A 13,773-nucleotide genomic window follows, 5' to 3' on the forward strand; every position below is an offset into this window, starting at 1 on the left:
TACTTTACATGGGAGGCACCTCTTCATCATCAGGGTTGAAGATTTGAAGGTCATATTTTCCATCATAAGTACCTATTCGTGGACCTTATCACATATTCGTAAAGTCCAAATGCCTTACTTCTGTGGTTGAGGCAGGAGGCACCTCTGCATTATCAGTGTTGTAGAGTTGAAGGTCTAATTTATTATTGGTATATGGATTAGACATTTGTTGTAAAGAAGTTGTTAGACAGAGACATATGATGACAAATTTGACCTTCAACTCCTAAGATCTCATGATGCAAAGGTACCTCCAGCCTAAACCACATGAATAAGCCATTTAGTGCTTTCACACATATTTTATAGTTCCTAAGCAGATACATGTAATGAAAAAACATGACCTTCAACTCTTTCACTCTGATGTTGCTGGTGTGCTTCCAACCTAAACAATATGAGTTAGCCAGTTTGTGCTTTCATGTATGTATTAACGTCACTAAGCAGACACATAGGATGAAAATCTTAACCTTCAAGGTCTTAATCCTGATAAAGTAAGGTTGCTTCTCGCCTACACCGTATGAGTTATACATTTGATGCTTTCGGATATTTATAAACAGTATTAAAGCTAGACTTTGTAGTGACATATGATATAAATTTTGACCTTCAAATCTACAATCCTAAAGACGCAGGGACAGTGCTGGTCTAAACCACAGTGACTTGACAATTACTTCTTACAAATATAAGATATGGTTAACGTATACATTGTAGTTTTTCTTCGTGAATTGGACCTACTCACTCGCAGAGTTTTACCACTTCGTTTGATTTATTTACTTTTTTGTTGCAACCTAACCTAGCCAGTGATATCGTATTTCATATAGCCTTACCTATAGTGTTTCGTATTGAATTGGTTAGGTTAGATTGGAACATATAAGACAGTATAAAACTAAGCGAGCATGGCGCGGTAGCGCCCTGCGAGCGGATGGGTCCAATCCATATGAATTCAGACCCTATCTTTATTCATGATCACGTTTACACAATTTTATATAATATTAATTTAAACGTTAGTATGTTATCACTAAGAGTGAAAAAAAAAATTAACAAAAAAATAAGACCGACTTCCATGTGTTATATCTTTGGAGGATATACAGATGCCACTCACCAATTTAGAATATTTTTTAGAGACGGTCGTTACTTCAACTTGCTTCAACTGAATCTTTTCATCGGACGGAAGTTAAAGAGAATAGACAATATAGACAAAGGGACATAGATACGATTGCACAGACTATTCACGGCACTATGGTCCAGATCATAAGAAAAACCGCCACAGACTAAATAACCGCGTAACAGATAAACAAATAAAAACATAGTTCAGGTCCATTCACATTTGCACGGAAACATATTCTCGGCCGTTGAAAGCTATGCTTTCAACCTCGTAACTCCTCAGCTGTGGGCAGAGGACACAGGCGCACCAGCGATCGGCGCACGCAACGCTTCGCGGTGGAGACATCAGCGTTGCGCGCAGTCTGGTCCGGACCGTGGATAAGGCGCAGCAATCGCCCGAGCCTCCATTGCAGCGGAGAGGAATGGTCCTCTGAGAACAGCACTAGATCACCAACATTGAGCTTGGACGTGTTCGTGCGCCACTTTGTTCGCTGCTGTAGCTCCGATAAGTATTCTCTTTGCCACCTTCTCGAAAAATACTGCCGTGTGCAAAATGAGGAGAGTAGGCAGGAATGAATTTAAAACTTATGCTTTGATCACCTGCAAAATCAAATAGAGATTCCTGAGATTGTTTAATAAAATTTCCTATTTCCTTTGCGGCGCCTACAAAATTGGTACCGTTGTCGCTAAATATTTCCGTTGGTTTCCCACGGTGGGCTATGAACCTTCTTAGGGTCATTATAAAAGCTTCGTTCGTTAAATCACTAACAGCCTCTAGATGAATGCATTTATAGCGCAAAAAGATAAATATACATCCTCTTCCCCCCGGACCACTGCAAAGTGTAAACGTGCCCAAAACCGCAAATATTTTATTTATTAAATATTAAATTAAATTCTGTGAAATTTAATTAGTGAAGAAAAATAGGAACGCATAAAGTCGAAGAGGTGTTGTGTATCCTAGTACCGCAAGTCGCCGCTCGTTGTCTCACTCCCGCTGACAAGTAAGAACTTTTATATTACCAATCCTGCGCGTGCACATCTTACGACGACATCTTGAGACACACGTAGGCCACGCCCCTTTGTTAAGTGGTTGGGCAATTTACACAGCGCTCGCCCCGCCCATATTCATATTCATATTCATATATCTTTATTTGCTCGAATAAGGTTAACAAATGTTCTTAAAATTATACAGTTCTCTTATTCTGCCTCGTCAGCATGCAAATTATCAGTCGGTTATGTATTATGTACACTATGATTTTTAAATAAAATAATAATTACCACAAGCAATACAATAAACTAAATTTCTTTAAAATGTCAATTTACCAATATAAATTACATTATTATAATATGTCAAACAAATAAATAAGTAATTTTTAGTCAAATTAATTTTCATTCCATTCAATTATATCTTAAAATCTAAGTACTCATTAATTGTATAAAAGCATTTCTCTTGTAACCATGTTGTCAATTGGGACTTAAATTGATTGTATGTCAGATATTTAAATGAGTTAGGAAGTCGATTATATACTGCAATAGCCATAAAATACACAATTTTCTTGCACAATTTTAGTCTACATGGAGGCATCACCAATGTGTTTTCATATTTCTGTCTTATTGTTCTATTGGTTACATCATTTTTTTTCATAAAGTACTTTGGATATCTGTGTACAAATAAACATATGTCTCTAATATACATAGACGGTAAGCTTAAAACTTTGTACTTAATAAATAATGGCTTACACCTTTGCATAATGTCTACATTACATATGGCTCGAATACATTTTTTTTGTGTTCTGAAAGCCCGAATGGCTTCAGTCGAATTGCCCCAAATTATAAGCCCATAATTGAGTACTGATGCAACATAACCATGGTAGGCACACCAGGCTGCTTCTTGAGAAACCGTGTGCCTTATTCGTCTAAGCGCAAATACGAACCTATCCAATTTATTACATATAGCATTAATATGTTCTTTCCATTTTAATTGATTGTCAATTACTATTCCTAGAAATGGTGTGTATGTTACTTCGTCAATATTTTTTAAATCGTATCTTATGTCCAGTGTTTGCAGCATTGTAGAATTATTTGAGTTAAAAAGCAATATTTTAGTTTTATCCACATTTACATTTAAATTATTATATTGTAACCAATTTCTAATGTCATTTAAAGAGCTATTAATTTTGATTTTTATTGCATCTATGTTTTCACCGTGTACTAGGAGAGTCGTATCGTCAGCGAATAGTATGCACTGACATTTCACGGCGCTAGGCAGATCGTTAATATACATTAAAAACAATAAAGGTCCGATAATACTGCCTTGGGGTATGCCATAACCGTTATTTTCTTGATATTTCGAACGATAACTTGTTTTAATTGATTTGTTGCCCACTGTGACGTATGCTGCTGGACACTCAATCAGCAAGTGACTGACCAAAGGCCATATTGGTTTTGACGCCATATTACTCGACTTAGTGGCGTAGGTAATCATAGCTTTGTCCCTGTAGTCCCGGGACTAGAATAGGGCTACGGTATCCCCTGCCTGTCGTAAGAGGCGACTAAAAGGGGGCTTCCGGGGTTGCGGGTGGCAAGATTGGGAGGTCGAGCCGCCCGGTAAGCAACTCCGGGAAGGACGGCGGTGTGTGTGGTCGCATACCGTCGTAAACACCAGACGGTGTGGCGAGTCCTGGAGCTTACCTGGGTGGAGCCCGAAGGGGCGACGCGTTCAGAGGACTCCGGTTGCGTTCCGTAGGAGATCCCGGAGTCCTCTTGGCAACGTAGAGGAAGGCCACCGGGGGGGTTTTAGTGCGGTAAAAATCCCACATAACCCTGTGTCGCTCCCACGGCACCGGGTACCTTTTGAAGGTTTCCCCCTCGTAAACAAAAAAAAAAAAAAAAAAAGGTAATCATAGCTTGGCGCTGCTGCTAGCCTAGTACGCATGGACTCTTCAATGGACAAATCATTTACTGATGCGGAATCGCCGCCGACCTATGTATCCCAGCGCGCTAAAAAGCCCAGGGAGGACACACAGGACTCACTTACTATTCAGTTGAATGATTTTAAGAAGGAAATAAAAGAAATGATGTCATTGTTTTCGAGTAAACAAGAAAAGGAACTACAACATGTTTCAAATACTTTAAAAATAATACAGCAATCTAAAAAATTAATTTACTAGAAAGCCAGGCAAGGGAAGACAAGAAGTATATTACAATTTTAGAGAATAAAATAGAGGACTTACAAGTAGGGTGTCGAAAAAGTAATATTTATATAAAAAATGTACCAAAGATGAAGAATGAGACCAAGGAAGAATTAATAGAAATGGTGATGTGTCTCTCTCAGACCTTAGAATGTAAAATTGATAGATCGGACATCAAGGATATATATAGAGTGCGGGGAAGGAACCCTCAAGAACAAAATAGTCCAATCGTTGTGGAAACCTCCTCTGCTCTTTTAAAGTCTGAAATCCTTAAAAAAGGCAAGGCCTTCAACATAAAACACAAGTCAAAAATTTGCAGCAAACATCTCGGCTTCAAAAAACAGACCGATGTCCCAGTCTTTTTATCTGAACACTTGACTGTAAAGGGATCCCGACTTCACTTCCTCGCTCGAGACCTTGCTAAAACTAGATCTTACAAGTTGTGCTGGACTGCATATGGTAAGGGTTACGTAAGGAAAGATGAAAGCTCACCCATTATTACGATTAGAACTGAGGAGCAGGTTCAAAAGCTACAATTAGAAAAATGACTAAGCGTACTAAGCTACATATATTTCCTCTGTAAATCTCGTAAGATAAATTTTGGTACTATACTCGTCTATATTTTGATGTTACTACTAGCAATTTATTACTTAAGATATTTAATTATTTACTTTAATGGAATTAAATACTTCTTCATGAATCAAATTGTTATATGTTTTGTTAACTATGCCTGTTCTTTGTTTACACTCTCATTCACTCGTTCATCTGAATACACAACACACTCTCTTAACTCACTTAACTACCTAAATTACATTAGAATTAGTAAAAGACTGAAATATATTATGTTAAAAGCAAAATTATATTTATAACTAATCTCTGTTATAAATGGGGTACTCTGTAGTAGCAAAAATTATGTACATGATTATTATTCTTACTCACATATTGTAAAACATATGTAATATTTATTCACTCATACACATCACGCATGCAATTATACAACATAAAATAATAAAATTGATATACACAATAAATCTAAAAGTGGTCTGTTGTGGTATCTCGTATAGAACATGTATCAGGAATAATAGTCGAATTAAGTGGATGTTTTGTAAGATTCAAATTAAGTTTATCGGGACGTCTATTCCAGGATATGCACAAAATGGATAAAAAATCTTAACAAACTTTACATGAAATAGACAATATCAATATATCGCGCCCTATTGAATGTTGTAGTACATCTGATTTAACTAAACATATATCTATAAAAACAATGATCTCACAATTATCTCGCAAAACATACGGAGCATTTACCACAACTTCGATGATTTATTACTTACTCTATCTAGCTTTAAATTCGATATGGATATAATAATATTAACGGAGTGCAGATTAAACTCCAATAAACCTATTCCGCAACTCAACAACTATTGCTCGTATACTACTACTTACCAGTTGAATCAAAATGATGGGGTCGTGGTATATGTCAAAAATACATTAAAACCCAAAGTTAAGGAAGTGAAACTAGTTCAAGCATCTTGTCTTCAGCTAGATGTACTTAATAATGTTATACTGTGTCTATACCGCTCCTCTTCTAATACAAACACGGATAGCTTCATTAACTCCTTAGATACCCATTTAAATACATTAATCTCGCAGAAAACATTATAATAGCTGGGGACATAAATATTAATATAATATCTAAACCTACAGAGCTATCTTATGAATGTAAAAATCAAATAAATTATCTAAACATGTTGTCAACATACGGTATACTTCCTGGCCACAGCTTACCCACCAGAGGAAAAAATTGTTTGGATCATTTTATGTTAAAAATAAATAAAAAAAGCTCTCTGCTTTTATCGCTATTTTAAATACGTCTACCACAGACCACTTCACTACATTCTTGACATTATCTAAAGCTAAAAAAACTATAAAATCAACTAAAACTAAAACAATTGTCGATCTTGAGAAAGCACTAGAACATTTACAAAAGCAAAATATGAAAGAACTATTGTATTGTGAGGATCCACATATGATAGTAAAACAACTTATACAAAGATTAGTAAACTCATTAAAAAATTTTTTAACAAAAAATACAACCGACTTCTATGTCACTACAAAGTAAAAAATAATTGAAATAAATGTTGGTTTAGTACATATTTGTGAAGTCGGCGCTCAATATATTTAGTTGGATAACGATTAGGGGTGTGCGAATATCGTTCGAATCGAATCGAATCGAATATCAATATTCGATTCGAAATTCGAATCGAATAATTCGAATTTTCGAATTATTCGAAATTCTTCGAATAATTCGAGAAAATTCCGAATAATTCGAAAAATTTCGAATAATTCGTAAAAATTTCGAATAATTCGAAAGTTTTCGAATAATTCGCGAATTAAGGGGGTATTCTAGTCCAGAAGCATGAATTTCAGGTAATTTTTTGAAGTGCCGTAAAAAAAGGCAATCAATATTTTTACCATCCATTTTTTTATAAGTTATTTATTAACATTACAAGAATAGGATCATCCCCAAATTTCAATTTTTATTATTTCATTATTTAAAAAAAAAAACATATTAATTGTTCTATTTGTGTAACTATATGGTTTAAATAAAATGTATATTGACTGTTAAATTTTTATTCGAAAATTAAAAATAAGAAACCCTGAAAAAATTCGAATTATTCAAAAATTTTCGGATTATTCGAAAATTTTCGAATTATTCGAAAATTTTCGAATTATTCGAAATTTTTCGAATTATTCGGGAACTTTCGAATAATTCGAATTTTCGAATTATTCGATTCGAGTTTCGAATCGAATATTAATATTCGATTCGGAACGAATAATTCGTAAGTTCGAATTATTCGCACACCCCTAATAACGATGTAAACAGCGTGTCTAATATGCGCTGCTGTGTTCCTTCAAACCGGAACACAGCAGCGCTTAACACTGCTGTGTTCCGGTTTGAAGGGTGTGGTAAGGGTGACAGACTTTTCCGTGGCGTTCCAGCTTAGTCCTCAGGGGTAGCGGCGCATCTGTGGCCGACCTCAGGTAGGAATATCTAATCCTATCTGGGGTTTATTACAGATGTCCATGGGCGGCAGTAGCCACTTACCACCAGGTGGACTGCATGCTCGTCTGCTACTCTTATACTATAAAAAAAAAAAAATAACATACACAAGATACCGGAATGATTGTAAAAATCTGTTAAAAAAACTGAAGCGGACTTATGAGCGAGAATTAATTGTGAAGTCACTTTCAAATAATAAATTGCTATGGAAAAACATAAAAAACGTAACTTATTGCAATAAAATTCAAGATAAAAGCACAGAATTGTTAAATATAAAACCTTCCCCAGTAGAATCGACAAACTACATAAACGACTACATTGCAAATATTGGTAAACATTTAGCACAACAAATTAGTACAACTGGAGTCCACTTATTATGTAATACGACGCCAGTACAGCTTAATTCTTTTGTGCTCTTAGATACTGATGTGCAAGAGGTAGAGAACATCTTGATAAATCTAAAAACTGATAGTGCTCCGGATGGGATGACATCTCTACAAAATATTTAAAACACGTTAAGGACGAAGTAATCCCCTTTATATCTCATCTAGCTAATATGTGTTTTAAACAGGGCATCTTTCCTGACCTATTAAAAAAATCTACAATTATTCCAGTATATAAGGGGGGGAACAGAGACGAGGTCAATAACTATAGACCCATATCATTATTGCCGGCCATATCTAAAATATTAGAAAAATTATTAAACATCAGACTGCTAAAATATTTAAATAAATTCAATATACTATCTCCCTATCAATTTGGTTTCAGGCAAGGCAAATCCTGTGAAGATGCAGTTTCTGCTCTGACTTCATCAGTGGTAGAACAAGTAGAAGAGAGACAAAAATGTCTTACTGTATTTTTAGATCTTATGAAAGCATTTGATACCGTTTCTGTTCCAATCCTTATAAATAAACTGGAAAAGTCAGGAATTAGAGGGACCCCGCTCAATCTGTTTACGGATTACCTCTCTAATAGGAAACAACGTGTAAAGCTTGGTCAGTATGTTAGTGATGACGCTGAGGTATTGCTTGGCTTGCCTCAAGGCAGTGTGTTGGGGCCTACCCTATTTTTGTTGTATATAAATGATTTGTGCAATTTGAAAATAAAAAATGCACAAGTGATGTCATATGCTGATGATACTGCCGTTATCTTTACAGGTGAGACATGGCAACAGGTTAAAGAGAGAGCTGAACTAGGAATGACCCAAATTGCTAAATGACTAAATAGTAACCTCCTTTCTCTTAATACCAACAAAACGAACTATATCTGCTTCAGTGTTTCTAAGCATACACAACCACCTGTAGATTATGATATAAAAGTACATACATGTGTAAATGTAAGTGCCTTTATTTCTGGTAAAATTTCTGAGTCGTTGGCCTTTAGCATTAGCCACTCCGATTCATTTCGGAATAAAAAGCTAGGCCAGTCCACCAAAGGTCCATGAACATTAAACGTTTCGCTTCTATACCCCTGGAAATTAAATCTACAGGATTTGAGTCACTGGGTACATATCGCCAAGCCCCAGGACTAGTTAATTCTATAATCTCGCTGACACGATTCGCGACAAATATCTTTAACCTGGATATTCTCCTTTTATCCACCCTAGCACAACGCTCGAATCACACCAGTGAACTATTCTACCCGGCCGATACCGTATTGAGTTAATCGCAGTTTTAGTAAGCTTGGAGGAGAACAGGGCGCCCTGCAGTTCGAAGCGCGGTATAGTAGTAGGCTTTAAGGGCGCTACTTTGGACTTAGCACACAGCAACTTAATAGTGACGTCACCATTAGAACCAATGGACTTCATATAAATACAAGCTCCATATGCGGATTGGGAAGCATCACTGAATGAATGCAGTTCTATACACTCAGGGGTATCTCCTAGTAATAGCCTCGGAATATGCAAACTAGCTATGTACTTTAAATTATCAGTGAATTTAATCCATTCATTCCAGTGCAGATAAAGCTGCACTGGGACAGGCTGGTCCCAGTCCAACCTTTGTTGCCAAAGTTTTTGTAACATAATTTTAATTTTAATTCGGCCCAATGTGTCGAATATTTTGAATGCGCTTGACATAATTAAACGTTTAGTTATGACAGTATCACTACTATATGAAAAATCATTTATGGCAAAATGAAGGGTGTCACTGGATGGAGTCCAGCTAAGTCCAAGAGTGCTTGACGATTCACTAATGGTCAAATTGTCCTGCATGTTCATATCTGCAACCTCATCAAAAATTAAAGAACAATTACTTTTAAATTTCCTAAGATTAAAACACCCAGACCTTAATGCATTTGACACAGAGTGCAATATATACTTTAATTGTTGTAAATTATCAGACCCTGTTATTAGATCATCAACATAAAAATCCCTTTGAATGATTTCTTTTATGAAATTATCATCTTGTTCTTCTCCTATTTTCCAAAGACAGCGTGTACTAAGATAACTGGCACTTGAGGTACCGTAAGTTAATGTATGCAATTTTAAAGTTTTTATGGGCTGAGATTCATCCTCCCTCCAAAGCATCAGTAGTAAATTACAATCCTCCTCTATTACTAATACTTGGCGATACATCTTTTCTATGGCACCAGTAAGCAAGTATTTGTATTGCCTACAGCGTATTAAAATACAAAAGAGAGAGTCTTGAACATTTGGACCGACTAGTAAAATATCATTAAGTGAATATCCAGATGTGGAGGCAGCTGAACTATCAAATACTACCCGGAGCTTAGTGGACTCACTCTCTTGCTTCAGAACTGCATGGTGGCACAGATAGTAACACGGAGCACTATAAAAGTTATTTTCAGACACAGATAGATGCCCTAATTCAGCATATTCTTCAATAAATTTAGCATATTCTAACTTAAACAATGAATTTCGCTTTAAGCGTTTTTCCAAATTAATAAATCGTTTTTTAGCTAATTGATGTGTGTCTCCCAGGCAGTCAGGTGTATCCTTTAGCGGTAACTTCACTGTAAACTTACCTGTCATATCCCTAGAAGTATGAGTCGAGTAATGATTATAACAATATATGTCACTTTCACTCATTACCTTACCTTTGGGAACTTTTTCTAAGTCCCAGAATTTTGTTAACGTTTTATTAATTTCAGCCTCACTGGACTGCAACTTTGATACAATAGCATGATTGCTGTTAGCGCACGCACACAGGCGCACACGCACACACCGACCGGGCCCACCAACGCGACAGGAGGGCGCCCGCCGCCCGCCACTGGCCGACGAACCGTCCACGCGATTACTATATATACTATACTATTTGCGATTTAACTAAATATTTCCATTGTTAGCCTGAATATACAATTTGCAAGTAACCTGGTGTTTGCTGTCGAAGATTCCTTACCATAAATGGTCCTTCGAGCCGGATTACATTACGAAAGAAATCAGCAAAATATTGGGAAGTTTACTCGACGGCATCTATTAAGAAGACTGAGGCCGTTATATCAAGGAATTCGAACAAGCAACCTGGTAAAGGCGATAACATTGTAAGTTCGTTCCATATCTTTCCCTCTTTCTTAGTGTTTGTGTACCTTTCCTTTAAATCTTATCTTAATATTACATTTTAAAAGTGGTAAAATTCAATTGTGCCAAATCATCGGTGTTCGATCTCGGCTATTAGTTGCTACTTTTTATAAGAATACTATTATAATTACTTGCAGATTCCTCTCTTCTTATTTCCAAATAATATTGGTTGTACGTTTGGTATTTAATTCGAAATTGAAGCCATTTTAGTACGTGAGAAGTACCTACCCTACATTAGTATTTAATATTAATCTTTGAATAGAATCATTTGTAACGGAGTATTTAATTATTCAATATTCATTTAATATTAGCATTATAATATACGTTTAATGTTAGCAATATGTTGTAAATATCAATCACTGGATCAATTTCTGGAGCTATTGCGCGTAATTGAGTTCATTAACTTCGTGGCTGTATATTGTGCAATTATTTCATTTTTAACATATTTTTATCGTATCCCATTCCAGCTTGGGGCCGGTCGTGCAGCCACCAACTATCGTACTGCTTCTTTCTTGCTTCTTGCCTGTTCTGCACTGCATACCTACTTAGCGCATTTAAGTATTTTTCTGTTCGCTTACTATACACACTTTGTCGCACTACACTTTGTCTTGTTATAAAAATGACTACATTACCTGAGTTACGAAGAAAGCGTGGCTCATACAAATCAAAGCTTAAACAATTCACGACATATTTGGACACCATTATTGTTCACGAACATCCAAACAAAACACAAATTAGTGAACTTACGTTAAGATTATCAACAATCGAAGCATGGTACGAGTATAGTGATTATGATGCTTTACAGCTTGAAATAGAAAGTTTTATGGATATTTCAGACACTGACTGCGAAAAGGAGTATCAATATCGCGAGAAGTTCGAGATTGAATACTTCGCGTCGGTTGGCAGGGCACGAGAATATGTGAGTCGCTTTACCTCTGCGCAGCCTGGGGAGCCGGCGTCGTCTGCTTCCTCCGCTTGTGGTACTGCTTGCACATCAGGTGGGCTAAGCTTAAAGTTATCTACAATACATTTACCTACCTTTTCTGGCCGGTATGAAACTTGGTTAGAGTTCCATGACACTTTTGTTTCGCTTATCCTTTCGAACGACAGCATACCTAAGATAAATAAATTTCATTACTTGCGTTCATCCCTTAAAGACAGTGCCGCTAATGTTATTAATTCATTAGACTTTTCTAGTAGAAATTACGAAGTTGCTTGGAAGCTTTTGTGTGAACTTTATCACAACGAGAAACTTCTCATTAGTAGTCATATTCAAACAATATTTGATATAGAATCTATCACTAAAGAATCATCTTTCGCATTACGAAATTTAATTGACGCTATTAACAAAAATATAAGATCGCTTCAGACACTAAATTTTAACACAGAAAATTGGGATATATTGATAATACACATGGTTTCAAACAAATTAGACAACACAACAAACAGGAAATGGAAAGAATATCTTAATAATTGTGATAAATTACCAGAATTAGACGTTTTTATTAAATTTCTGAAAAATCGAGCGCAGCTACTAGAAACTTTGAATCAGACAAACATTAAACGTAGACACAGCGAACCTGCCGCACGATCCCGCACATTCATTGTAAATTCTGATACACAACACTCATCTCCATCATATAAATGTCATTTTTGTAAACAAGATCATGCTATTTATCAATGCCCTAACTTTAAATCTTTGTCGGTTCAAGCAAAAATTCACAAGGTTAAACAAATGAAATTGTGCCTCAATTGTTTACGTAAGGGACATGATGTCCAAAGGTGCAAACTGGGTCCGTGTAAAATTTGCTCCAAGTGGCATAACACGTTAATTCACACTGATGAGCAACCACATACAACTTCCCAACAGCCCCAAGCCAGGGCTACGACTGGCGAAGATGGCCAGAGCGCCATGATTGTAGCACAGGACGACACTAACTCTGACACACAATCCTTACATGAGCACTCAGTGCACAATGACATCGCTTTATCGTCCACTCATAACAGTTATGTTCTACTATCTACAGTGCTCATTCAAGTTGCCGACATTAATGGCAAACAACCGTGCGTGCTTTATTGGATAATGGCAGTACATCAAATTTATAACTGAAAGATTAAGTAAAACATTAAGCCTCACCTTGCAACCTGCAATGACCACAGTTGAAGGGATAAGTCGCGAGTCAATAAACATTACTAAACGATGTAACGTCACTTTATCCTCACGCACAGAAGCATATACTACTAGCATTAATTGTTTCGTTATATCACACATTACTCAAACATTACCTACAACATATTTTGACTTTTAAATGAAGTCGAACTTAAAAATCAACTTGACAGATTTTTTGAATTGGAATCGGTCCCGGCAGTTCGTAATATTACACAACAAGAATCAAAATGCGAACAACATTTTTTAAACACTACCATGCGACAAAATGATGGCCGCTTTGTAGTGCAAATCCCATTAAAACAGTCATCCGAATCATTAGGTGACTCTTATCAAGAAGCATTTCATCGATTTTCATCATTAGAACGAAAATTTAAACGTTTTCCATTATTAAAGCAAGAATATGCAAAATTTATACAATAATATATTAACCTTAATCACATGTCTTTATGCAATAATACATCTATTGAAGGCCCTGCATATGTACTTCCTCATCATGGCGTTTTAAAAAATAACAGTTTAACCACAAAGCTGCGGGTGGTGTTCGATGCGTCTGCGAAAACCACCTCCGGTCTTTCATTTAATGACATTCAATACATTGGACCAACTGTACAGGATGACCTAATTAGCATTCTTATTCGTTTTCGCCAGCATAGATATGTCGTTACGTCAGATTGTG

Source organism: Epargyreus clarus, unplaced genomic scaffold (genome assembly GCF_041222505.1).
Source record: "Epargyreus clarus isolate Ecla_fem2 unplaced genomic scaffold, WU_Ecla_fem_2.2 ptg000013l, whole genome shotgun sequence".
Taxonomy (NCBI): domain Eukaryota; kingdom Metazoa; phylum Arthropoda; class Insecta; order Lepidoptera; family Hesperiidae; genus Epargyreus; species Epargyreus clarus.